Here is a 24,642-nt window from a genome sequence, read left to right as displayed (position 1 = left end):
GAATTGCATGAAAAAGGAGTGATGTGTTCAGGCTAGCTTGAGAAACTCTGCATTAGACAACATTAAACAGGTTTGGTTTTGTTTTGTCTAACCTCAGGACTTCAAGCTGTTAATGTGCTAATGAGCACTGTGGGGTTTAGTGGGAGTAGCCCTTTTTGAAGGAGCAGCTCACAATCCTGGTGTTTCTCAGAACCTATATTACACTATAGTAATACTGGGGGTATTGAGAAATTATGTCAATATTTTCATTGATGTGTTGACCAATACTGTAATATTTTATCTCCTTGGGTCTAAGTGACTAACTGGGAAGAAAATAAGGCACAATATTAACACATTTTATTTAAATCCTATGGATAAAAGTGAGTTAAATAGCTTTTCCCTTAATGTGTTAGTAGGAATGCCATGCACTCCATTCTTTTTTAGTAGGAATTGATTTAAACCACTCTTAGTACCTCTGTGGCCATTAAAAAAATTACACCAGGCCAGTTAGACCTGAAAGTTGAAGGTAACACAGGTTATTTACCTGGAAAATCCTTGAAAACATATTAGCTGATGATTTTATAACAGAATGGAGAGGGACCTTATGAAAGACCTTTTTTAATCTGAAAAAAATAAAGCCATTATATCATATTATTGAAGGCCTTGTGCTACTGTTGGATGAATGAAGGTGTCTGACTTTAAATATGGAACACACAAGAACTTCAAAGGCAAAGTCAACTTTTTGTGAGCAAAAATTTTGTCAAAATTCCTTGGCCCTCTGTTTATATGGAATTGAATCCAAGGACCTGTCTTCTCAGAGGATTTTTTCCTATCTCTTGCAGTCAGTCACTGTAAGCTCAAGTTGGAAATCAAAAGGAATGCTAAGGAAACACTAATAGCTTGATTTGTACATTTCAAAGCCAGCAACTGTTTTTCCTTCACTCACCCCTTTGGCAGAATAACCTGTGATATCAGCCCCATTTGAGTTGTGGTTGGTCAGCCATATTGCTTATAGTACTGGGACATTGGAAGGGATCAACCTTATTCTTGCAGTGAGCCTGGTCCAAGACTTAATTTGAAGATTGACCTTTTTGGTTTAATAATTTTGATTCTTCTGGCCATCTTTCTCCCTAAACACACTAAACTTCCATTGAAGTTACTGAAGGCCACAGAAGGGAGAAACACAGCTGGGAGAAATCTGGCTGGATGTTTTTCCCATTGGCTAAGGTTATTATTATTTCCTTGACTAGTGTCTGATTTAAAGGTTGGAAACCGGTTGGTTACATAACATCTTATGCATCCAGTTTCCCAGAATCACCGGCTTTTCTTCTTATTGTTACAGTTTACATATCTTTACTAGTAAAAGATATAAATTCTATAGCTTAACAAAAAAGTACACATAAGGCATTTGAATTTAAAGGTTACATAGATTAGAAGTGCCTACCTACTTAGCTCAGAAAACAAGCCTATTTTTTTTTTTTCATTTTCATCTTTTCAGCTAAGGTTTTTGTGGCTCTGGTCAGTGGTATATGTAAGGTGTATTTACACTCATAGTAATTGTTACATTTTCTTTAATGTGTATTAAAATAGCAAATATTGTTTTAAATGGAGCCAAATTCTTACACATAATTAGATGGGTATATTTACTTAGCCAGACCCTTTTTAGGAAAGGGTTAGGAATCTCAAATTGTTTTACTCAGGTTTTGTACTATAAACCCAACTATACATCATTTAAGAGCCAAGAATAGGAATGATCATTGAGTAAATTATTCCTTTTCCAAGATTCTTACACCCCCTCCTCAAACAAACTATCCCGGTATTTCCTCTTAATTTATTTTTTTAAAAAAGAAAGAAATTTGTGATGTTCATGGCCTTCAAATGAGGAAGCTGTCCTCACGAAGGCATCTGGTTTTCTTGGATCAAAACTACCATGAACCTTAAGCTGGAAAGAAAATTTGGGAAAGTTTGTATATAAAGGCATTTCATGCACCAAAGTATGATATAAAAATAGTTACATCTTTCAACTTTTAAGTTCTCAAATGTTTAGCAATAAAAACATCAGCTTATCCCTATTTGAGGAAAGAAATTTAAACCATGAAAGATTCCATTTAGTTTCATTTCCGTACAAAACACGACACATCTAATTTAAGGCTAGGAGAAATGCTTACATCTAGAAACAGAACTTTTAGATTCCAAGCCCCCAAACAAATTTCAGAGAAGTCTCCCTTGCTTTTGATTAGTAACAAAGTAAACCAATTTTTTTGCTCTGGTGAAACCAGACCAACCTTCCAGTTCTAACCTCATCTGCCCCCAGTTTAGCTTCTCCTGCTTTATCCACACCTATGGCCCACATCCTACCTAAATCCAAACCCAACTCAGGTCATTCCTCGTGTTCCACCAGGTCAGCCTCAACTGTCGATCTTTGAAGTCTACTAACTACAACCTACAATGAAGGGGCAGACTGTCAGGGGTTTGGAGCACCTGCATGTCTTCCAGGGCCACCAACTGCAAAAGGATTTAAATGGCAAGTGGCTGACTACTCAGAGTTGAAAGCCTAGGAAAACTTCTGTGGCTGGGTATCTTCTGTAACACAGCTTGACTCTGACCATGGTACAAAGCCATGTGACAATTGTGGATGAGAACTTGTTGCCTTGTTCTCTGCAGGAGGATACTGGATTTCTGAACATAACAGCATGTTAGTTGCCTTTCAGGAGGATAGTCAAAACAATATGTAATCTGATGACCTCCACCTGTCAAAATGTAGAGTCTTATGCCATTGAGCATATAGATGAGAACATGAAAAGAATTCTATAGTAAAATAAGAGCTATACATTAATCACCTGCAATTCTAATGATAACTTGCGATGTTTTAAGGCATTGAGGTCACTCAATTGCCATTCCAGAATGAATGCTCTTCCTCAAACTGGCAGATGCTGGACGTTCATGCCCAGACTATCTTCTGTCATCTTTCCATAGATCCCCATGATTTGACAACCTCATTTTTCATTCTTTAGTAGAGCATTTTGACTGGCATTATTTAAATTTTAAAAAGTTAACAATTTATCTTTAAATATTGGAGCTTTGTGTCAGCAGTGTAAAAGATCAGAATACTGGTTTGAAGCAATATTTTTTAAACAAAATTAGTGGATATTAAACTACCAACAGTTCAGATGTTATAATTTAAAAGTAAGAGGGTGCCTGGGTGGCACAGTCGGTTAAGCGTCCGACTTCAGCCAGGTCACGATCTCGCGGTCCGTGAGTTCGAGCCCCGCGTCGGGCTCTGGGCTGATGGCTCAGAGCCTGGAGCCTGTTTCCGATTCTGTGTCTCCCTCTCTCTCTGCCCCTCCCCCGTTCATGCTCTGTCTCTCTCTGTCCCAAAAATAAATAAACGTTGAAAAAAAAAATAAAAGTAAGAGAATATCTTATTCTGAGGGAAAGGAGGATAATATCATATGCTCATTAGTCACTAATTGACAGTGATTTAATATTTTCTTAAAATGGTTTTTTTTGTTGTTTGTTTTTTGTTTTTTTGGGTTTTTTTTGTTTTTTTTTAATTAACAAGTCCTGGGGCATCTGGGTGGCTCAGTCGGTTAAGTATCTGACCCTTGATCTCAGCTCAGGTCTTGATCTCAGGGTGGTGAGTTCAAGTCCCATGTTGGGCTTTGTGCTGGGTGTGAAGCCTACTTAAAAAATAAGAAAAAGGACAAGTCTAAATTTTATAGTATCAGGTTTTCCATCAAATTACGGTTTCCTTTTGTTTGTTTTTATTTTCTTACACATTTTCCATTTTAGAGTCAATTGTATTTTTGAATCATTTGAAGCCACCAAGAGCTCAAATGGCCTTTAAAACACTTGGCCAACAAGATGAAAATCTTTACTTTGAGACAGTGCATCTCCCTTTGTTCTTGAAATACTCTATTTCAATTGGAAATATTTCCTCCAATTGTATGTCTGTCTGTCTGGCTGTCTGTCTCTCTCTCTCTCTCTCTCTCTCTCTCTCTGATTTCTTTCTCTGGAATCCACAGTCAGTTCCTCAAGAATCTTTGGAAGCACCTTTATGTCCTTTACTTGGGCCAGCCTGTGGACTGGAGTAATGCTGGTCCTGTGCCTGTATTTCAAGACATCAGAATAATGGCAACCATAAAGAGTTAGTGAGATTTGTAATTAACTGATCACTTTTTTCCTAATGAAGTAGGCTGGTCTGTTAACCAGGGGTAAAAATGCTTCTTTTGGTAAAACAAGATGGTTCCTCTTCATCCTTTTGTGATTGTGCACAGCTTTTTTTCAGAGCAGTATTTATATGTACTTCATATATCAGAAGAACCTATTTATGTCACCTAATTTTTACCTGAAAGCCGAAAGAGCAATCCCCAAAATGTGTCACATTGCACATAGAATTTAAAATCTAAGTTTCTAATATATCCCCTTTATAAGGGTTTGGTGTTTTGTTTTGGTTTGGTTTTTTTGGTTTTTGGTTGTGGTGTTTTTGTTTTTGTTTTTGTTTTTTTGGGTGTTTTTTTTTTTTGCCAGCACTTGAAGCCAGCTATTATCAGATCATACTGCATAACTCATATTCAGTGTTATCCCTAGGGTAGTGGTAATGCTAGTTTAGATTTTGTTTGTCCATTATTGCTGAGCACTTAGCTGGATAAGGGAATGAAGGATGGCAGGAGTTCTGTAAAATGATATGAACACAGAGGAAGCTGGGTTGCCTTCAACAACACACATTTTAAACTGTTTACTTGAGAGAAAGAACTGCGGTAGCACTGCATCCTTTATCTGATGCAGGGTCCTGGAAAGCGGCATTGTGCAAAGTGGAGAAGTGCTGTGAACTTGTGCCCTATTAAGTCCCCTTTCTGAGGCACGTTGCACTAATCTTTAATGTTCTTTGTGGACTGCTTTCTGGCAGTTTGGATCTGGATGGAAAGTGTCCTCCTTTCAGATATTTTTCAGTCAGAGTGCCCTGTGCTTGTCTGTCATTTGGGATTTTCATTTTATTTATGCTGTCGTTAAGCCCACCGTGAGTGAAGATACAGGCTTGATTTATGGCTTAGCATTCTGAAAACTTCCCATCATACTGAACCTCAGCTGTCAGTTACCAGAAATCAGGCAGCCATGGCAGTTAAAGCCATCTAATATGGTGGCTTTGGGGAGGTTGGGCAGTTTAAAAGATGTTTGGAGAGACCTAGGGAGTTTGGCTTTTTTTTTCTTCTGAGCAGAATAAAATAGATGCATCAGTTCTAACGAGGCACTTCCTGCCCAGAGTCACTGGCAGAGCAGTCTCCTCCCAACAGCTGCAAGCTTGAGAGACCTCATGCTGCTGGCCAAGGTTCATTCTGTGCTTTGACTAAGACCACAGCCAATAAAGCCAATGTGTACCGTGGAAAGACTTTCCCATTTTTTCCATTGGAGAAGGCTTTTGTGAGGTTAGTTTGACTGTTGCAAATTAACAGTGGTGGTCATTGCTCATTTTTTTAATTTTAACTGCATGTAAACCTACTGATTAGATTCCATTGAGAACAAATCATAGTTTTCTGTAAGATACGTACCCTTTTGTCCAGTATTCCTTCAACCCCTGGTTCTCAAAATGTGGTTCCCAAGCCAGCAGTGGCAATAGCACCTGAGAGCTGGTTAACTACAAATTCTCAGGTCAGGAATAGGTGTATTCCTCTCACTGGTTTCAAGAGTAGAACTAGCATTAGATTATGAAAAGGGTGTGAACTTCTTTAGGGCTGAGTTCTGATCCTGTTTTCTTTCCATCCTCCCAGGTTACTTGGAAGCAACCTGATTTGGGACATTGGTTCTATGTTACCATTTCACATGCAGTTTTGTTTTGTCTATACCAGCAGCTCACAGCTATCCACACTGTGTTTCAGAGTAACATTTCCAGACTCTGACATTGTCATCTTTAAAAAGATTTTGGTGTAATGACCACTGTTAAGTCTCATCCAGCTTTCCCTCACTGTCTACGACTGAGATGTGGGATTTAATGTATCATTCCATCTCTCACAGTCCTTGGAAGACTAACAATGGCCATATGTATTTGTCTTGGCCTTTTATCTTACATGTTGTACCTCTCCCCCTATTATATATGACTGATAATTTGAAATATTTGTTTGAAATTGAGTTGCTTCCCCTTCTCATTTGCTTAGGAATAGACTAAATTGAAATCTACACAGAATTCTCCCAATTGTAAAGTATATCAACTAAATCTTCTCAAGAACGTCTCAGTTTCTGAGCAATTGATTTAAATATTACAGTATGTCTTACATTAAGGAAAGTTTTTCTGAAAGAGTGATTATTTATTGAGCAACTACAGTGGATAGGCCCCATATCAGAGTCTTTGCAAAGCCCCCACTCCAGCTAATTGCAGCAACTGAAATGTACAATTCTTACAATAAATAGCAATATCAAGTAAATTAAGCAAACAGCATAACCCTTTAAACTGTGTTTAAAATAACAATTAGGGGCACCTGGGTGGCTCAGTCAGTTGAGTGTCAAGCTCTTGATTTCTGCTCAGGTCATGATCTCACAGTCATGGGATCAAGCCCCGTGTCAGGCTCTACTCTGGGAGTGGATACTGCTTGAGATTCTCTCTCTCCTTCTCCCTCTGCCCCTCCCCTGCTTGTGCACATACACTCTTTCTTTTTAAAAAACAATAAAAATGATAATAAAATATCTTCAATTCTTTTATGGTTTAGACTTTTTACCAACTAATCATATAGATAATTAAAAAAAAAGAAGCTTACATAAATATACAAATGCAGTTTATTATACCTTTTGTGATCTGTTTAGAAAAACTTTCCACTGTTGAACAGGGACTGTGCCTACAACATATTTAACATTCATAAGTTATTCTGCATTGGTGGCCTTCCACCCAAGAAATTATTTCCATCAATTCAAATGTGTATCTATTTTTTTAAATTCATTCATGCAATGTGAACCTATTATATCTTGTTTCATTGGTCAGAAAAGTCTTCTGTATGTATTGCCAATCTTAACCTTGTAATTTTTAAGAATTTAAATATAATTCCTTTATTTGGTTCACTGATAAATTTGATTAGCTGGGTGTATATGTTTAAATATACAAATATTTCATAATTCCTAGTTACCAATTATAATAGTTACATAATACACCATTTGAAATTGATACAACTAAATTTACATACTCACCCAGACTTGCATATGCTAAACTTTCATTTCCCATCAACAATTTGCTATTTGTTTCCCTTCTCAGAAAAGGGAATGAAATTGAACTTTTTTAAGAAAGCAGGTGAAAAATTGTATGTATTTAGATCACATCAAATAATATAGGAAGACAGCCAAGACCCTTACATTATCCTTGATCTCTTTTGAGTGTAAACACTAAAGGTGAAGTATCAGTTTGGACACAGCCATACAACATCAAAATGATCCTTGTTTTCATATTTTGCTTTTGGGCCACGTTTACTTTCCACAAACAAGGATCTTGTGAATATGTGAAAATTTACCATTTGTTGGGCACTACATAAAGCTTAGATTCAAATTCTCAGAACCGTTACCAAAGATGGGCTGAGCTTCTCATAGACAGATCTCATGTGAGAACAATCCAGTTCTGGAGCCACTGAGATCCAGATGTCCAACTGAACAGCTGCCATCCTCTGTCTGCAGTAACCTTGGGATCACTGACCATGTGTTATGCATTTCTTATCCTGACGCCCATGATTGAGGTCAGATGTTCTCTACCCTTAATTTTACCCTTTGGGACTCTATATTTCTCAGTGGGATGTACAGTCACAGACACTGGTACCACAGAGCAACTAGAGAAAAACTTTCCCATGCAGTGTTCATATAAGTAGATGTTCTGGCTGAATTTCCATTACCTTTAAATATTTAGTGTCTATTTCTCTTCTCAGAGAGTGATTACAAGTGAACCGGAAACAACATAGGCATATAAAGGAGAGTAACTTAATTATCTTCCAGGGTCTGTAACCCCAGGGTTATATGTTGAGAGCGTGGATGTGAAAGGAATCTTGTTTGGTCCTTCTACATGTGCAATCAACACATTTGAAACTTACCAGCTTTCCTAATGTGGTAACTGAAGCTTATCAGAGTAGCAACTACCTGAGTGAAATCTATGCTTATTTTGATACTGATCTCAACACAACTTTATACAAATGTTTGATCGATTTTACAAAAGCAACATTGTCTTTTACCAAACAGAGTAATTACTTACCTTTTGCTGGTAGCATCATGACAGCTAATTCCCACATTACCCATAACTTGCGTGAAGAGCCATTAGGTAATGTTTGGAATCCAGGTAGGATCTGGGAAGGTCAGACCAAAGTAAATTATCACCACTTTAATATTTGCAGTGCATTTTTCAAATTACCAGCCAAAGGTCTAATATCCAAACAATGTGTGTAATTTGGAACCAAGATTCAGTTTTTAATTGTTATTTTGATAACATCATAGATTGAACATCTTCCCAATTCTTTAAATCAGTGTGAATCCAGAATCAATATCTTTGAAAGCTATATAAAAATTTGTCATATCAACCATTGGTACCTAGAAAGCATATTTATTTGAGGTAGTATGTATAGATGCTATCAAAATAATTATATTTCTAAATGTAAGATGCTTCACTAGAGAAGAAGGCACTGTGTTTTACCTAGCAAGGGAGCTGACATATTGTAAGTGTTTAAAATGCATTCAGTAACTTGACTAACCACCCCACACTCTCAATCATTTTTCTCTACAATAAGCAAAGGTGTTTATTAACATCTTGATAGCCAAATTTGCAATGTCTTTCAGCACTTAACAGACCATTTCCCTGATTGTATTCATGAAAATTCAATCACAGTGTTATTCTTGGAATTTCTGCCTAAGGGTTTAAACAATGCCTCAGTACTTTGAATGGCAAGGATATCACACTGATCAGATAACATCCCTATGTCACCAATATTAGTGACTAATTTCCTACACATGAAATGTGCTGATTTTCCCATACCGGATATCAGTAAAATATCTGTGTTATCATGGCATACACCATCTCCCTTGTGTTTGTGTAAGTGTGCTTTGAGGCCTGAGTATGTGTTGGCCATCATATTTGTGGATTTTTATAGAGATTCCTGTCATCACCACGTGTTTCACCAAGACTTTTCCACCAGATGGTTTATATGGAACAAAATCCCTGAGATTGCAGTGTTGGTCCCTTAAATCCCAAATTGATTTTGCAACGTAGTATTTCATTAACATCAATTGCTCCATCATTGTTGACTTCAATATTATCTTCCAGAAGCTGTGCTTCACCCGCTATACGATAGAGCAAGTAAATTTTTGCTGGGCCTTCTAGGCCTTACAATACCCAGCCAACTTGTGGCTTCTTGTGGTTTTGTTGCCTATTCGGTCCCAAAAGCATTCCTTTATTTCTGGACATTTGGCTTGAGAAATTTGCTTAGTTCGTATGCCAATTTCTTGTCAGTTGGCAATTTATTTGCTGACTTGGGCTAAGTATCTGCTATAAAATCACTTAGAATTGTGTACTTCCATCCTTCTTTGTCTTTACTTTTAGTACTTCCCTCCTTTGCACACTGCCATTGCCATCCTTGCTCCCAAAATGATGTTTGGCACATTTGGAAGTTTAGGTAGAAAAGTTTGCGATTCCCCAGGCCTGGTATCTTCGGCTGTTTTGTGATGTTTGTAATAACGCAATGTTTCTGAGGCAGCGGATACTGTGCTTTTCACATTATAACTGTCTTCTATAACTCACATTAACAAGACTTCCCAGGGTCCATGATATGGCTTTGTCCTATGATATAGCTAGATGGTCCAGTTTTTTTTTAGTATAGGTCCATCATGCTGCCTCACACTTGGCAGTCTGATGAGAGAGAGTGCTATTAATGATGAACTTCTGGTATTCACTGTGAAAGAAATTGTAAGCCTTTGGACTTCACATTACTGATGGTACAACTAAGAAAGTGCATACCGGGGCACCTGGGTGGCTCAGTCGGTTAAGCATCCGACTTCAGCTCAGGTCATGTTCTCAAGGTTTGTGAGTTTGAGCCCCGAGTCGGGCTCTGTGCTGACAGCTCGGAGCCTGGAGTCTGCTTTGGATTCTGTGTCTCCCTCTCTCTCTGCCCCTCCCCTGCTCATGCTCTGTCTCTCTCTGTCAAAAAATAAATGGTAAAAAAAAAAAAGATGAAAAAAAAGTGCATACCACGCTTTTCGTGGTTGGAAACAACACAAACATTGGAATAGTCAAGATCCATCTCCTACCTCAATTGGTCATCAGTAGTAGCCGACATAACATCAGTGACTGTTGTCATAAAGTCATATACTGAGCGTATGAAGAGACACCACTAATCCATGACTATCAAGAACTTGGTGCTGTAATTAGTACCAGGAAATATGCAAGGAAAGAAGGATTCCTGCTATTATTGTTATTTGATACTCTAAGTATTTGGTGAAGGAATGCAATCTAACAACAACAAAAAGTTTAAAGGTCCCTTTAATTCCTCTCTGCATGAAGAAAAACAACACTTTCTCTTTAAAAGTCTGTTTTCCCACCCAGACAATATTTAAATTTTGTTCTCATTTTGACAGCATACAACAATACCAGAATTTGGGTTGTTTTAAAAATAGAAGTTCCTAGAGATAAACTCTGTTTTCCACTAGAGAATATTATTATTTATTGTATCTTCCCAAAGAATTTTAAGAATCACTTTAATATTCTTTTTAGGTTCAGATGCTAAAGTAGGAATTGGAATATTTAAAATGAACTAGAATTCACATGCATCTAAATGGATGGATTTAAAACTGTGGTGTCCCAGTTGGCTATTTTTCATGCTGTAGGGGAGAAATGTGGGGGCCACAGGAATCCCAGCTGCTTATGCTGCTAATTGCCTGTAAGACACTGAGCCTGTCACTCCACCTGAAGTGTCTTAGCTGTTAACCAAGGAAGTTGAACCAAATGGTCTTCTAAGTGGCTTTCCATCTCTGCTAATGCTTAAGTCTACTATTGACATGTACAATGGCCTTCTTCACAGGATTAAAAATGGACAGTTGAGGGGCACCTGGGTGACTCAGTTAAGTGTCCGACTCTTGATGTCCACTCAGGTCATGATTTCATGGATTATGAGTTTGAGCCCCACATCAGGCTCTGTGCTGATGGTGTGGAGCCTCTTTGGGATTTTCTCTCTCCCTCTCTCTCTTTCCCTTCCCTGCTTGTGCACCCTCTCTCAAAAAATTTATAAGCTTTAAAAAGTGGACAGTATGTAGTCTGAATATCTACCTAAAAGCTGATTCTAAGACATACCAAACCATACTGGAATTATAAACCTGTTTTGTCAATGATTTATTCAATAAATAAAATCACTTTCCTTGCATATCCCATCTTTTTCTTTTCCTCATGTTATTATTTTTATTTTTTGCTTAAAAGTGGTGTAGGATTAGAATCCTACCTTTACCACCAACTTACTAGCTGTGTGATTTGGGTAATTTACTTAGCATTTCTGAGCTCATTTATCTCATCTGCACAATAGAACTTACTGTATTTAATTTAAAAGAGCTGTAAAGAGACTTATAAGTAATGGCACATGAAAAATGCCAAGCTCAGAACATGGCACATAGTGGGTCTCCATAAATGTTTCTTACTTTACTATCTAGGTCTGAGCCATGTCCATACAAGTCTACACTGAACCTGAGACTCTTGTCTCCATTTATTAACAGCAATGTATCACCCAAAATATAGAACAATCAGTGATAAAGCTAATTACATTCTAGATAATATGCTTACTCTGTTAGATGGTATTAATCCACCAAATATTAACTGAGTGCTGGTTTTATTTATATATAAATCTATAAGTTTATAAATGTATATTTACATATATTATGTATATATTGTATATATATATATATATATTATATACACACATACATACACACAGTAGATCCTTGAACAACACAGCTTTGAACACAGATCTACTTACACTTGGATTTTTAAAATAAATACAGTACAGTACTATAAATGTATTTTCTCTTATGATTCCCTTAATAACATTTTCTTGTCTCTAGCTTACCTTATTGTAAGAATACAGTATGTGAATCATATAACATACAATATATATGTATTAATTGACTGCTCATGTTATCAGGTTACGGCCAATAGTAGGCTATTAGTAAAGTTCTGGGGGAGTCAATAGTTACATGCAGATTTTTGACTGAGTGAGAGGTCAGGGTTCCTAACCCCCATGTTGTTCAAAGGTCAACTCTATATACAGACACACACACACACACACACACACACACACTAGATTGCTACAGACATGTCTTCCAATTTTCATGTGTGTCTGAGAAAGAGATTTAGATACTTTAAAAAAAATTCTTTAATGTTTATTCTTGAGAGAGAGAGAGAGAGAGAGAGAGAGAGCATGAGCAGGGGAGGGGCAGAAAGAGAGGGAGAGACAGAATCCAAAGCAGGCTCCAAGCTGTCAGCACAGAGCCTGACATGGGGCTCAAACCCATGAACCTCAAGATAATGACCTTCACCAAAGTTGGATGCTTAACCAACTGAGCCACCCAGGCGCCCCTAAGATTTAAATATAACCCTAATGCATACTGTGTACCAAGTGCCAACAACATTCTGAAGCACTTTGCATATTTTAATTTCTTTAATCCTCACATTATGAGGTTGATATTTTCATTTTCATTCAAAACTATATCTCAAATGAGGAAATTGAGGCACAAAGAGATTGAGTAACTTATTCAAGATCAAGTATGGAGCCTACATTTGAATGCAGAGAGTAGCTCCCGAGTTCATGTTCCTTGTCACTCGGCCATATATGCAAATAGCCCTGTAAAAATCATTTTTTTTTAATTTTTTTTCAACTTTTATTTATTTTTTGGGACAGAGAGAGACAGATCATGAACGGGCGAGGGGCAGAAAGAGAAGGAGACACAGAATCGGAAACAGGCTCCAGGCTCTGAGCTGCCAGCCCAGAGCCCAACGCGGGGCTCGAACTCATGGACCGCGAGATCGTGACCCGACTGCGCCACCCAGGCGCCCCTGTAAAAATCATTTTAAAGATTCAGTAGCACCAAGGAGTTTCTTTTCTTTCAGCAAGTCTAAACAGCATTTCTAGGAGAGGAAGGAGAGACAACTGTTGTCAACCCCACTACACTGCTGAAATCTGGCTGAGATTGGATGGTACATGAGGCTTTGATATATACTTCGTGCACCCCACGATGCAGGGCCTTGTAGGGGAGAAAGCAGCCAGGTGGGGTTAGAGCCTAGAGGGCTGGACACACACCATTTTCTGTCTCCACACTCTAGCCAAGGCCAAGGCCAAGGCCAAGGAAGTCTTTTTTTTTTTTTTAACTTAAATAGTTTTCTGCCCTCATAAATACAAAATATACTCTAAAGAAGAGCCTCTGCTAGTAAAAGTGACTTTTGGTTCAGCAGGAAAAACAAACAAAAATCAACAGAAAAGAAACCCAGAGTGGGTGTCAGAAGGAGGTGACGGGAAGCGTGAAGAAAGGGCGGTAGGAATGGGAGCTTTTCCTTTGACTGTCCTATTAAAATGTGTGAGTGCAAGTTGGGGGTGGATTTCATGAGTAAATATGGAATTTTGCCACCAAATTCTTTCCTCCAGAGCTAATATTCTCATGGGATATTAATATTAATACAAGGAAAAAGGCCCTGGGTGAAGAAAACTATTTCTTCCCTCAGGGCAGAGTTCTCTCAGGAAGACTGTGAAGCTTAAGAGTTTCAGAAAGTGCTAGTAGAATACAAGGCATTTTATCATTAACAAACAGGAAAATGGACTACAACCTGTAGGATTCTCTTTGGAAAATGGAAAAAAGAAGCCTGGTAATATCAGCCTCCTCAAATACCCTTTTCTCTACATAAAAACCTTCAAACTTTTCATGGTGTGTGGGACTTTCGATCTCAGTCATTATTCTGGACTAATTAATGACATCAAAATAGAAATCTGCAGTACGTAAGGGTGATGTGACTGCATCATGCTTTCCACATTGTGGATAACACAGTGTGTGTGTGTGTGTGTGTGTGTGTGTGTGTGTGTAGGGGTGCATTTACAATTTATAATTTCATCATTTTGAATTAATCCTTTTATGGTTTCCCTGAATCATTCTTTTGATGCATTCTAAAGAGCGAGAAAAAAAATGAAAGCTTTTCTCAAGTAACTGACTTAATGGATAGCTGAATGTCCAGTTTCAAAGCTGTTACTTATAAAAGGCCAAAAAAATGTTAATATGGGGCCATATAACTGTAACATAATTTTTCCAAGGTGGGAAAGGCAATAAACTACAAAATACCGTACTAATGGAATATATGGGTTTTTTTAAGTTTTTTTTTTAACTTTGTAATTTAACTTTATTTTTTATTTTTTAAAATTTACATCCAAATTAGTTAGTATACAGTGAAGCAATGATTTCAGAAGTAGATTCCTTAATGCCCCTTACCCATTTAGCCCATCCCCCCTCCCACAACTCCTCCAGCAATCCTCAGTTTGTTCTCCATATTTATGAGTCTCTTTTGTTTTGTCCCCCTCCCTGTTTTTATATTATTTTTGTTCCCTTCCCTTATGTTCATCTGTTTTGTCTCTTAAAGTCCTCATGAGTGAAGTCATATGATTTTTGTCTTTCTCTGACTAATTTCACTTAGACTCATACTCTCCAGCTCCATCCACGTGGTTGCAAATGATAAGATTTCATTCTTTTTCATTCTTTTTGATTGCCGAGTAATAGTCCATTGTGTGTGTGTGTGCCACATCTTCTTTATCCATTCATCCATCAATGGACATTTGGGCTGTTTCCATACTTTGGCTATTGTTGATAATACTGCTATAAACATGGGGGTGCATGTGTCCCTTCAAAACAGCACACCTGTATCTCTTGGATAAATGCCTAGTAGTGCAATTGCTGGGTCGTAGGTAGTTCTATTTTTAGTTTTTTGAGGAACCTCCATACTGTTTTCCAGAGTGGCTACACCAACTTGCATTCCCACCAACAATGCAAAAGACATCCTCTTTCTCCATATCCCCATCAACATCTGTTGTTGCCTGAGTTGTTATTGTTAGCCATTTTGACAGGTGTAAGGTATATCTCATTGTGGTTTTGAGTTGTATTTCTCTGATGATGAGTGATGTTGAGCATTTTTTCATGTGTCAATTGGCCCTCTGGATGTCTTCTTTGGAGAAGTGTCTATTCATGTTTTTTGTTCATTTCTTCACTGGATTATTTGTTTTTTGGGTGTGGAGTTTGATAAGTTCTTTGTAGATTTTGGATACTAACCCTTTATCTGATAAGTCATTTGCAAATATCTTCTCCCATTCCATCAGTTGCCTTTTAGTTTTGCTGATTGTTTCCTTCACTGTGCAGAAGCTTTTTATTTTGATGAGGTCCCAGTAGTTCATTTTTGTTTTTGTTTCTCTTGCCTCCAGAGACGTGTTGAGTAAGAAGTTGCTGCAGCCAAGATCAAAGAGGTTTTTGCCTGCTTTCTCCTCGAGGATTTTGATGGCTTCCTGTCTTACATTGAGGTCTTTCACCAATTTTGAGTTTCTGTTTGTGTATAGTGTCAGAAAGTGGTCCAGGTTCATTCTTCTGCATGTTGCTGTCCAGTTTTCCCAGCACCATTTGCTGAAGAGACTGTCTTTATTCCATTGGATATTCTTTCCTGCTTTGTCAAGGATTAGTTGGCCATACTTTTGTGTGTCCACTTCTGGGTTCTCTATTCTGTTCCATTGATCTGAGGGTCTGTTCTTGTGCCAGTACCATACTGTCTTGATGATGACAGCTGTGTAGTGTAGCTTGAAGTCTGGGATTGTGATGCCTCCTGCTTTGGTGTTCTTTTTCAAGATTGCTTTGGCTATTCAGGGTCTTTTCTGGTTCCATACAGATTTTAGGATTATTTGTTCTAGCTCTGTGAAGAATGCTGATGTTCCTTTGATAGGGATCGTGTTGAATATGTAGATTGCTTTGGGTAGTATCGACATTTTAACAATATTTGTTCTTCCTATCCAGGAACATGGAATCTTTTTCCATTTCTTTGTGCCTTCTTCAATTTCTTTATAGGCTTTCTATAGTTTTCAGTGTATAGATTTTTCACCTCTTTGGTTAGACTTATTCCTAGGTATTTTATGGTTTTTGGTGCAACTGTAAATGGGATCGATTCCTTGATTTCTTTTTCTGTCGCTTCATTGTTGGTGTATAGGAATGCAACCGATTTCTGTGCATTGATTTTATATCCTGCTACTTTCCTGAATTCATGAATCAGTTCTAGCAGTTTTTTGGTGGAATCTTTTAGGTTTTCCATATAGAGTATCATGTCATCTGCTAAGAGTGAGAGTTTGACCTTATCCTGGTTGATTTGGATGCCTTTTATTTCCTTGTGTTGTCTGATTGCAAAGGCTAAGATTTCTAATACTATGTTGAATAACAGCGGCAAGACTAGACATCCCTGACTTGTTCCTGACCTTAGGGGAAAAGCTCTCAGTTTTTTCCCATTGAGGATATTAGCATTGGGTCACTCGTATATGGCTTTTATCATCTTGAGGTATGCTCCTTCTATCCCTACTTTCTTGAGGGTTTGTATCAAGAAAGGATGGTGTATTTTGTCAAATGCTTTCTCTGTATCTATTGAGAGGATCATATGGTTCTTGTCCTTTCTTTTATTGATGTGATGAATCACGCTGATTGTTTTGCGGATATTGAACCAGCCCTGCATCCCAGGTATAAATCCCACTTGGTCGTGATGAATAATTTCTTAATATATTGTTGGAGCCGGTTGGCTAATATCTTGTTGAGGGTTTTTGCATCCATGTTCATCAGGGAAATTGGTCTATAGTTCTCCTTTTTAGTGGGGTCTCTGTCTGGTTTTGGAATTGGGTAATACTGGCTTCATAGAAACAGTTTGGAAGTTTTCCTTCCATTTCTATTTTTGGAACAGTTTAGAGAGAGTATGTTTTAACTCTTCCTTAAATGTTGGGTGGAATTCCCCTGGAAAGTCATCTGGCCCTGGACTCTTGTTTTTTGGGAGATTTTTGATTACTAATTCGATTCCTTACTGGTTATGGGTCTGTTCAAATTTTCTATTTCTTCCTGTTTCAGTTTTGGTGGTGTATATCTGTCTAGGAATTTGTCCATTTCTTCCAGATTGCCTATTTTATTGGCATATAATTGCTCATAATATTATCTTATTATTGTTTTTATTTCTGTTGTGTTGGTTGTGATTTCTCCTCTTTCATTCTTGATTTTTACTTATTTGGGTCCTTCCATTTTCTTCGTGATCAAACTGGCTAATGATTTATCAATTTTGTTAATTCTTTCAAAGAACCAGATTCTGGTTTCATGGGTCTGTTCTACTGCTTTTTTGGTTTTGATAGCATTAATTCTTCTCTAATCTTTATTATTTCCTGTCTTCTGCTGGTTTTGGGTTTTATTTGCTGTTCTTTTTCCAGCTCCTTGAGGCATAAGGTTAGGTTGGGTATCTGAGATCTTTCTTCCTTCTTTAGGAAGGCCTGGATTGCTATATACTTTCCACTTATGACCGCCTTTGCTGTGTCCCACAGGTTTTGGGTTGTGGTGCTATCATTTTCATTGACTTTCATATACTTTTTAATTTCTTCTTTAACTGCTTGGTTAGCTCATTCATTCTCTAGTAGGATGTTCTTCAGTCTCCAAGTATTTGTTACCTTTCCAAATTTTTTCCTGTGGTTGATTTCGAGTTTCATAGCATTGTGGTCTGAAAATATGCACAGTATTATCTCGATCTTTTGTACTTACTTGGGGCTGATTTGTGTCCCAGTATATGGTCTATTCTGGAGAATGTTCCATGTGCACTGGAGACGAATGTGTATTCTGCTGCTTTAGGATGAAATGTTCTGAATATATCTGTTAAGTACATCTGGTCCAATGTGTCATTCAAAGCCATTGTTTCCTTGTTGATTTTTTGATTCAGTGATCTGTCCATTGCTGTGAGTGGAATGTTGAAGTCTCCTACTATTATGGTATTACTATCAATGAGTTTCTTTATATTTGTGATTAATTGATTTATATATTTGGGTTCTCACACATTTGGCACATAAATGTTTACAATTGTTAGGTCTTCTTGGTCTATAGACCCCTTGATTAAGATATAATGCCCTTCTTCATTTCTTGATACAGTCTTTATTTTAAAGTCTAGATTGTCTCATATAAGTATGGCTACTTTGCCTTTCTTTTGTTGACCATTAGCATGATAGATGGTTCTCCATCCCCTTATTTTCAATCTGTAGGTGTCTTAGGTCTAAAGTGGGTCTCTTGTAAACAGCATATAGATGGGTCTTGTTTTCTTATCCATTCTGTTACCCTATGTCCTTTGATTGGAGCATTGAGTCCATTGACATTTAGAGTGAGTATTGAAAGATATGAATTTATTGCCATTATGATGCTTGAAGAGTTGGAGTTTCTGGTGGTGTTCTCTGGTCCTGTCTAATCTTTTGTTGCTTTTGGTATTTATTTATTTACATATATATATATTTTCATTTTTTCTCCCTTCAGAGAGTCCCCCTTAAAATTTCTTGCAGGGCTGGTTTAATGGTCACAAACTCCTTTAAACAAACTCCTTTGTTTGCCTGGGAAACTTTTTATCTCTCCTTCTATTTTGAATGACAGCCTTGCTGGATAAAGAATTCTTGGCTGCATATTTTTTGATTCAGCACACTGAATATATCCTGCCACTCCTTTCTGGCCTGCCAAGTTTCTGTGGATAGGTCTGCTGCAAACCTGATCTGTCTTCCCTTGTAGGTTAAGGACTTTTTTTCCCCTTGCTGCTTTCATGATTATCTCCTTGCCTGAGTATTGTGTGAATTTCACTATGATATGCCTTGTTGGTGGTTGGTTTTTGTTGAATCTACGGCGAGTCCTCTGTGCTTCCTGGATTTTGATGTCTGTGTCTTTCCCCAGGTTAGGAAAGTTTTCTGCTATGATTAGCTCATATAACCCTCTACCCCTATTTTTCTGTCTTCCTCCCCTGGGACCCCTATGATTCTGATGTTGTTCCTTTTTAATGAGTCACTGATTTCTCTAATTCTTAAATCGTGCTCTTTTGCCTTAATCTCCCTCTTTTTCTCTGCTTCATTAGTCTCTATAAGTTTGTCCTGTATGTCGCTGATTCTCTGTTCTGCCTTGTCCATCCTTGCCACCGCTGCATCCATCCGTGATTGCAGCTCAGTTATAGCATTTTTAATTTCATTCTGGCTATTTTTTACTTCTTTTATCTCTGCAGAAAGGGATTCTAATCTATTTTTGACTCCAGCTAGTATTCTTATTATCGTGATTCTAAATTCTGGCTCTGACATCTTGCTTGTGTCTGTGTTGGTTAAATCCCTGGCTGTCGTTTCTTTGTGCTCTTTCCTTTGGGGTGAATTCCTTCGTTTTGTCATTTTGAAGGGAGAAAAAGAATTAATGAGGTAGAAAAATTGAAATTAAAAAAAATAAAATTAAAATTAATATTAAAATTAAAAATTAAACACACACACACACCAAAATCGAATAGATGATGCTAGATCCTAGGTGTGTTTTGGTCTGGGTGTAGAAAGTGGTCTGACAGATTAGAGAAATAAAAACAAAAACAAAAGGGTGGGGGAGAGGAAAAATAAAGGAAATCGTTTGAGAATTTGAAAAAATTAATACACTAAAGTAGACTAAAATACACAAAAGTAGAGAATATAGTAGAAAAAATTATAGAAAATATTTTTAATAAAAATTAAAAAGAAAAAATATGAATTTTTTCATTTTCTGTATTTAAGAATAAAGAAATGAAAAAGAGAAAAAAGATAAAAAAAGAAAATACAAAAAAAGAAATCATTTGAAAATTTGAAAAAGTGAATACCCTGTCGTAGACTGAAATAAAATGATGGGGGTAAGATAGAATTTGAAAAAATTTACATAAAAGCAAAAAATATAGTAATAAAAATTAAATATTTTTAAAAGAAATTGAAAGTAAAAATGAAGTTTTTCTCTTTCTGCATTCAAGAAAAAGAAAAAAATGAAAAAGAGAAAAAAAGAAAAAGAAAGAAAATAAAGGAAATTGTTTGAAAATTTGAAAAGGTGAGTACACCAAAGTAGACTAAAATAAAATGATGGAAGTAGGATTTGAAAAAATTTACACAAAAGTAAAAAATATAGTAATAAAAATTAAAGACAGATATTTTTAATAAAAGTTGAAAATAAAAATGAGTTTTTTCTCTTTCTGTATTCAAGAAAAAGAAAAGAATTGTAAAAGATAAAAAGGAAAAAGAGAGAGGAAAAAAAATTGAATAGATGAACCTGCTAACAGATTGAAGTAGGACTGAAATTGCTTCGTTTTCCCCTAGAGGTCAGTCAATGTAGCTCTTTGTAGTCCATAAATTAAGCCGCGGGTGAGGCTTGTGTTCTTGAAGAGGGAATATGGCACAGCTGGGTGGGGCTTGGTGTAACAGCTCCGTTCTCCACTAGATGGAGCTGCTAGCCTACTGAGGTGGATGGTTGCAAGTGCTCCTTGGTGCGCATGCGCATGTGCGGGAGCGGTGAAAAATGGCGCCCTCCAGCCACCCAGTCTGTTCTCCCAGATCAGCAATCGCGCACTGGTCCTTCGTCTTCAGCTGTCATCCACTCCCCGCTTTTCCACTCTCAGTGACCAGGCCCCAGGCGGTACCTCTCTCCCAAGTTTTGTCTCAGATGCGGCCGTTTTCCCCGGCCCCTTACTTCTGAAGGACTGTGGCTTTGACCCGCTCCACCCCTGTGCGGGAGGGTCTCACCGAGCAATGGCTGAAAGTCGGCTGTACCCAGGAACGCCCGCTGGACCCTGCTGTTGCCAGTGCACCGAGACTGGCCAGGTGCCAGCCCCCCCCACCCCCCAAAAAAATCGCGAGACAGTGTAGCCTCAGCGTTTCAGGGACCATGGAAAATTGCAGCACACATCTGGCACCAGGCTTCACCCTCAACAACCTTGCCCCAGCACCAGCGAAAGTGGCTGTCTTCCGGGGTCTGCTGGGACCAGGTGGCTTCAACAGTCTCTACCAAGTGTCCTTCCAGCAGTGGGACCATTTTTCCCCGTGTGGCCCGAGAACCTCCCGGACCCCACTCTGTTCCTGGGGATTCACCCTTCCCACCAGAGCACCTCCAGGTATGGAGATGCGGAGTTGCAGCCTTTGCGCTCCCCTTGTTTACAGTCTTAATGGGATTTAAACCCTCTCCTCTCTCCTTTCTCCCTTTTTAGTTTAGTCCCTGCAGCTATTTCCAATTTTCCACTTTCTCTCCAGCTGCTTTTGGGGAGGGGTGCTTTTCCTGTATGCTCCCCCCCCCCTTCCCAGTCTCCGTCCTCTCTCCATCCGCAAAAGTGGCTCCCTACCTTTCGGGGCTTCTTGCTCCCCACGTTCAGCTCTCCTTGTCGCGTACCTGCTGAATTCTGTGGTTCAGGTTGTGCAGATTGTTGTGTTAATCTTCCAGTCGGTTTTCTAGGTGTGTAGGATAGTTTAGTGTTGGTCTGGCTGTATTTCATGGACGCGAGACACACAAACAGCTTCCATGCTCTTCTGCCATCTTGGCTTCTCCCTGGAATATATGGTTTTTAATAAGAGCAGCTGTTATTTCACTAAGGTGTACAATATTTTAAGTCTTGGTTTTCTGTTTTGGAGGTATGTTAATTTGTTCACTTGCTTAATTTATTTCCATTTTCTGAGTGTGGGTCTTACTCGTGGAATGTGTTTTTTATAAACTACTTTTACATGATGGGAATGCCTCAATGTGCCTTACGTCTTTTTAAGGTTAAAAAACAAAATATAATGCACATTAAAATGTGCAATCATGAGGGACACTCACAAATAGTCGTAGGTCCTTGATGAGATTCTTTAGCCATGTGCACACATAATGGCTTGCACTTGGCTAGTTATCACTTGCTGAGGGATGATTTGCTGAACTGAACTTAAATTTCAGTTTTGCCGGATGCAAATGAGCAATATGAAAATTATAAACAGTCCCCAAAATGCAGACTTTCCTTTGGGAAATTTAAAGCCAGGACATATAAGCAATTATATAAAAAAGCTTACTTTTATGCTAAGAGTTGGCATACATTGGGAAATAAATGCGAGAAAGCTGGTACTCTCAGGTATATTTTAGGATAAACCTGTGACTCTTCTGGTAATACATAAATCTTCAGATGCTGTGAGTATTTGGGACTTGAGGAGTTGCTATTAATTGCATTTTGGAGTTAAATTAGGTTGAATGAGAAATGCTTTCTGGCCTCAACTCTTCCAGAGTTGAAATCTTAGAATTAGATTAGAAATCTTTCTAAAATGCATGAGTAGACTTTTTTAACCAGCAAGACAATGAATTTTGTCTTTTTTTTTTTTTTTTTTTTTTATGATTTAGACCTAGCATGCCTCAGGGACATAATTCTCAGTATCAGTCATCATTGTACAATATGATAAGAGGTAGAGATAAAGCAGATGAGACCATCTGTATTACTGAATAGAATAGTAGGTAGTCAGTCACCACAGGACTCTTACAAATCAGCCCTGTACAAAGTGTTGGAGGGGGTATAAAAATATAATTCTTTGTTGCAGGGAGTTGTACATTTTAGGATGTTTAGGATTTGGGGATCTTTTATCTCTTGTTTGCCTTCTGTTTTCTCATTCTTCTTCCTCTTCCCCACTTCCTTTTTCCCACTTAAGTTAGACTGATGGAGGTCTGTGAGAAGAGAATCCACAGTCATGACCACTGTATTAGTTTTGTGTGGCTGCCGAAACAAATTACCACAACCTTAAAACACTGGAAACGTATTCTCTCATAGTTCTGGAGGCCAAAAGTCCGAAATTATTTTCACTGGACAGAAATCAAGGTGTTGGCAGAGCTCCACCTATTTCAGAGGCCCTAGGGGAGAATCCTTTCCTTGACCCTTCCAATGTCTGGTGGCTGCTTCCCTCCAGTTTCTGCCTCCCTGGTCACATGGCCTTCTTCTCTTCTGTGTGTGTCAAGTCTTCCTCTGCCTCTCTCTTATAAGGATATTCATGATTACATTTAAGGCCCAGCCAGATAATCCAAAATAATCTTCTCCATCTCAAGATTCTTAATTTAGTCACATCTGCAAAATGCTTTTTTACAAATAAGGTAACATTTACAGGTTCTGGGGATTCAGACCTGATACATTTGTGCACTAATGTACATATTAGTGGTGGGGGATTGGAGGGAAGGGAAAATGGGTGATGGGCATTGAGGAGGGCACTTGTTGGGATGAGCACTGGGTGTTGTATTTAGGTGATGAATCATGGGAATCTACTCCCGAAGCCAAAAGCACACTGTATGTACTATATGTTATTAACTTGACAATAAATTATATTTAAGTCCTTAAAAAAATCAGAATGATACAGAGTCCTCCCTTTATATGGCAGTCAATACCAAGTCCATCGTAAACACATATGAACCTCTCTGCTGGATCTCACCTACAAGCATTAAAAAGGAGTCATACCTCTTCATGTATCTTCTGTTCATTGGAAGAGCTTTTTGTGTTTGAGCAGCATCTCCCTCCAAGAATTGAGGAAGAAGAGACCTCATTGTAACTTTCTAGTTCTCTGAGTACCAGCCATCAAGTCCCAAATAACGAAAGTCAGGACCAACAGTTCTCCTTACGGAGAGCTTCCCATTTTCCTTGTCAGAGTGTGAAGGCTATTCTTTAGTAAGGAAAAACCATCCCCTGGGCCTACTTAGTTCTGGCATGTTCTGGCAACATGCCCTCTTCAACTCAAGCTAGAAGACATACAGAGAAAGTCACGGAGAGGATTGATAAGGGGTCCTCCCTAACTGGAGATCCTACTAAATTCACTGAGACACTAGGACTGTGAGGAAAGAGATACTTTGAGAGTTTCATATTTATCTTTCTTTAAATAACCCCATCGCCCACAAAGTAATTAAGGTTGAGGAAGGTGAAGATACAAAGGAGCGTAAAAATTCATGCCCACTTTCTTTGCTACCCGGTATCCACTATAAACAGACCATGATCTCTTGCTGGGTCCTGTGGGGGAAGGAATCCCGCTAAGTTTGTGAACATTAATTTTTATGGGACCTGCAGTCTCTGAAGCCCTTGTGCATCCTTGGTTATGCACTTTCTGAATTTTCATTCAATGAATTTTAGAGTAATGATTCTAATAAGAAATAAATATTACTCTTTTGAAAGAGTATTTTAACATAACTCTAAGACATACTGAAGTGTTATAGTCCCATAGAGCCAATAACCATTTGACTTTTTCCAATATTAGCTTACTTGACATTGAAAAGGATGTGGTTTTTGTATGCCTATTTGATTTTCCAGCAATATTTGATTAGTGACTTCTTATGTCCCCTGGGAAAATATCTCAGGATCTCTGTTGGCCAGGAATGGTTTTTCTCAACTCAGTATTTCTAAACTTTGGTACTATTGACTTTTGGACTGTTATTTCTTTGTTGCAGGGGTGTCTTAGGTATTTTAGAATGCTTAATAGCATCCCTGGCCTTTACCCTCTAGATGTCATCCCATCACTGAGTTGTACCTATCAAAAATATCTCCAGATATTGTCAAATGTCACCTGGGGAGCCAAATCGCCCTTGGTTGAGAATGAGTGTTCTAGCTCTATTACTTGCTTGGTTAATAATAATAGCTAGCATTTA

At 38.1% G+C, this 24,642-nt stretch overlaps 1 long non-coding RNA gene across 2 annotated transcripts in view; it reads right to left on the bottom strand.

The window, feature by feature from the left end:
* The window catches only part of LOC125168470 (uncharacterized), a 77,469-nt gene extending 56,066 nt beyond the window's left edge, over positions 1-21,403 (bottom strand). For both annotated transcript variants that reach the window (XR_007153155.1, XR_007153156.1), the window contains exons 1-2: positions 21,353-21,403; positions 8,195-8,285 (exon numbers count right to left, since the gene is read on the bottom strand). This is a non-coding gene — a long non-coding RNA (uncharacterized LOC125168470). The remainder of the gene's footprint in view (positions 1-8,194; positions 8,286-21,352) is intronic.
* Between the last annotated feature and the right edge of the window lie 3,239 nt (positions 21,404-24,642).

Source organism: Prionailurus viverrinus, chromosome B3, assembly GCF_022837055.1.
Source record: "Prionailurus viverrinus isolate Anna chromosome B3, UM_Priviv_1.0, whole genome shotgun sequence".
Lineage (NCBI taxonomy): Eukaryota > Metazoa > Chordata > Mammalia > Carnivora > Felidae > Prionailurus > Prionailurus viverrinus.
This window is presented reverse-complemented; position numbering and strand designations above follow the sequence as displayed.